This window comes from Coenobita brevimanus, chromosome 90 (assembly GCF_032717465.1).
Source record: "Coenobita brevimanus isolate Jiangsu-jjx chromosome 90, ASM3271746v2, whole genome shotgun sequence".
Lineage (NCBI taxonomy): Eukaryota > Metazoa > Arthropoda > Malacostraca > Decapoda > Coenobitidae > Coenobita > Coenobita brevimanus.
The window spans coordinates 22,590,689-22,594,825 of NC_137043.1; the positions used below are offsets into that span (position 1 = coordinate 22,590,689).

The 4,137-nt window shown below is 35.5% G+C and overlaps 1 pseudogene; it reads right to left on the reverse strand.

Moving 5' to 3' along the window:
- Positions 1-251: 251 nt before the first annotated feature.
- Positions 252-367, reverse strand: LOC145411719 (5S ribosomal RNA; annotated as a pseudogene).
- Between the last annotated feature and the right edge of the window lie 3,770 nt (positions 368-4,137).

Below are 4,137 nucleotides of genomic sequence, written 5' to 3' on the forward strand. Positions count from 1 at the left end.
TAAGGTGTGTGTGTGTGTGTGTGCAGTTTATAAGCCCAGCTACCCCGCTGTGAAGTGGAACGGTCACTCTAATACAAATTACGAATATTGGTCTGGTGTTCTCCATTTCAACTTGGCACTTGAGAAATTTTTCATTCATTCATTGCCAGACGCCATGTATCCCAAACGGGGTGACCAAGGGCTTAGAGTTGTTTTACGGGGAGGGGCACTAATCCTCCAAAAACCCCACTTGACACGTAGGGAGAACGTTATGCCAACAGCATCTGGTGTTCCCAGGCGGTCACCCATCCAAGTACTAACCAGACCCAACGTTGCTTAACTTCGCTGATCGGACGGGAAGCGGTGTAAACGTGGTATGGCCGAACAATTATATATATATATATATATATATATATATATATATATATATATATATATATATATATATATATATATATATAAATTAGCTTTCCATACATCTGACCTAAGTGTGTGTGATAAATGTTGCCTGCACACGATATACAAAGAAGCGGTGACGGTATAACTGACTCCTGATCAGGCCTAAGGTGGGAGGAGGAGAGGGGTGAGAGGCGGGGAAGACTTAAGACAGAGAGAAGGGGGAGAGGGGGAGAGAAGCAAAGAGAAAGTTATATAAATTTAAAAAGAAAGTGGGAAAAGTAAATTCAGAGAGAGAGAGAGAGACAGCTGGGGGAAGTGAAAAGGTAAGCAATGGAACCCAGAATTGTGCAGCGGACCGCACTGGATTACAATGATGGTGAATATTTTCAATTTGAAAATGCAGTTCAATACGGTAATAATTTTTTTTAAAATATAGTCCAAATCTTGGCCGTTGAAAGTGTGCGACGACAGTCATGTTTACAGGACATGAGAAAATTTGCGTCTAATCAGTAACTGGCAGCTGGAGGTGGAGGGTGGGGGAGTTGGGGACAGAAGGCGGGGTATACTTGTTCCCGATTCCCCCCTTACATCTGTCCAGGGTAGAGGGGGGGAAGGAAGGGGTAACCCCTGAGCAAAAATTAGTACGCGTGACTACCAAAAAATACAAAAAAAAAAAAAAAAAAACGAACGTTGTTTACAACCATGGCCACATGTGGCCTTTTTCAATATATTAGAGTTATAAAAACACGAGCAACCCAGACGCACCTTCAATCGAAAGTAAGAGACAAAGGGGAAGCTACTTGGATGGTGAGCCGAATTCTTAAATGGCGCCATGGCGTCAAGCTTATAAACTTTGTCTGGCCAGATGTGGCCTATGGTTGCTGATCAAGGGTGAACACTGTTTCAATTAATGTGTGGGTCAACGAAACACTTCCATTGAATATTCTTTTCTTTCAAAATTACATCGGCATGCTAAGTATAAAAAGAAGAAAAAGAATATTTGCACGTTATGAAGGTTCTCGTTAATCCAAATGATATATTGATGAGCTTTTCACGATTATAAGAGAAAGGACAATAACTATCGCAGTACCGAGATATATAATAAATTATGGTTTATAACTATTATTCATCTGTATACATATACTGACTGACGGCTACAAAAAATGCAAGTTCAATGAACACTTTATGAATTGTATTATTGTCATCGAGATTGAATTTTTACGTTGAGGATCATGGGAGTGACGCTAAAAACAGCATAATTGAAGGCGAAAACGGTAAATTCTACAACCTCCACAAATGTACTCTAAATTTCCTGGGAAACAGTCCCAATAGTAACTAAACTTCAGAATTTTTTTTTTGAATATGAGAACATTCCATCTGGGAAAAAAAAAAAAAAGTCTCGTCTAAATGAAGTATTATGTAGGATGAAATAGATTCAAAAGTAAAGAAGGCTGCCATTTGAGGGTTTCAACCCAAAAGGGTGATCATATATAAAATATGGATTATTTTGTAGTTCTTGCGGTATTATCCATGTTCACCAAGGTAAAATCACTCAGAAAGGCTATAAATAGTTTACAAGAAAATCGTTTATTTCTTGAGCATCATATATACATTATTAGATAAAACAGAACACATAGCCGTACTGAGATATACAATTTTTTAACAGTACTTGCATATTCATATAAATTTTTTTTTTTTTTTTTTGCTCATGATGGGTCTAAAGAAAATCAGGTTCCAGAAGCTTTGACATGATCTGTTGTGTCCGCCGTGTCGAGATAAACTTGATTTTCAATTTTCGGTGAGTCTATTGGCTTTATTTTTGCCTTGACTTCACGGATAGAAGGTCGTGTCACTTGTGAACTAGGTACGCCTAACAGCATCCGCCTTGGGCGTAGTTCAAAACTATAATATAGGAATGACGGATGTATAAACTTATTTTTGGTCAATATCACTAAATATGCAACTTCCACAAATGTACGCGAAACTGACTGAGAAACAGAATTATTTCGAGAGTTCAGAAGACGATGCTGAGGGAGAAAAGTTCATAGAAAACAATTAACAAGAAATCGATTGCCACGTTTGAACTGATGTCAAAGTCACCGAAACAGTCAAGTAACATGAAATGAGTATTATTTCTTTAAATGCACTAGAAGCAATTTTAAAATACCATTGGGACTCATGGCAATGTAGAGGAAAAAAAAAAAGAATGCACATTATGAAGGTTCGTGCCCCTCCAAAGGCAACAATTCCTTAGTTAAATTTTTAAGAACTTATAGCTCATGCAATGGAATATTGATGAGATTTTGACTCATCTATTCATTTATACGAAAATTTACAAACACTTTTATAATACAAAAACAAATATTTAATTACCATTTATAACATTATTCCTAATCGACTAAGAAATAAAGTGCATGAGAACTACAATAAATGCAGATTGATGGAACACTGAACTGTATTTGTCGTCGGAACATTGTTTTATTTTTACGTTATGATCAGGGTCATTTTAATGATGCTATAAAAGCATTATTCACGGAGAGAACTATAAATATGCAACTTCCAAAAACATACTCTAAACTACCTGGGAAACAGTCCCAATTGAACCTAAAATTCAGAATATATTTGAGGGTGAGAACAGTCTCGGGAAAAAAAAAAAAAATCTTTAATAAGGTTAAATGAAGTAATACGTAAGATGAAATCGATTCACTGGTAAAGAAGGCCGCCATTTAGAGGTTTTAAGCCAATAGAGTTTCTTTTCATCAGCGAAATTTAGAGATAAAGCAGAGGGCTTTAAAGTGGTAGTTCTAGAACAGTCGTCTAATATAAAATATAGGATATTTTCGCACTAAGACGGTTCATGTCATATCATTATCCAAACTTACGAAAGTAAAATCACTCCGAGATGCAAAAAAGAGTTTTCAAGAAAATCATTTACTTATTATCATACATTCATTTTAAGAAAAGCTAAATACATAGCCGTACTAAGTTATACAATTTATAATTCTTACTTTCTTCCTAATAAACACACTTTCATTGTTCATGATGGCTCTAAAAAAAAATCACATTGAAGGAGCTTATACCTGAACTGGTGTGTCTGCAGCGTTCAGATTAACTGGATTTATATTTTCCTATGACTACTGGCTTCTTCTCTAGCCTTGACTTCACCAATAAAAGATAGTGCCAAAGGTGAACTAGTTACGGCTGATAGCATTATCTTTGGGGGTAGTTCAAAACCTTTTCACTGCTGTGATAGCTGAAAAAATGTATTTCTTGGGTGATCTAAATAATATACAGAACGTCAGCAATTGTGCTCAAAATATAAAAAACACAATAATTTCCAAAACTCAGAAGATACCTCTGAGGGTAAAAAAATCATTTAGTAAAAAAAAAAAAAAAAAAAAAAAGGAATCTGAGATGTTTAAGGAATACATGTTTCATTTGATGTATAGGACACAGGAACAAGCGAGAATTTCTGCAAAAGAAGATATTTAAAATTTCTTCAAGCACTATGACTAAAAAAAAAAAAAAAAAAAAAATATTTTCACATTGGTAAGGTTCATGTTACACGATTCACAAGTAAATAAGGCTGCCATTTGAGGATTTAAAGCACAAAGAGTTTAGTTTCATTTGCGACGAGGAAACGACTTGGAAATATAAAACGGGTCATTTTCATTTGCATAACTAAGGCTTTAAAGTGGCATCTTGAGCCCATTGGTCAAATATTAAATATGGATTATTTCGCAGTTCGTGAGATATCAT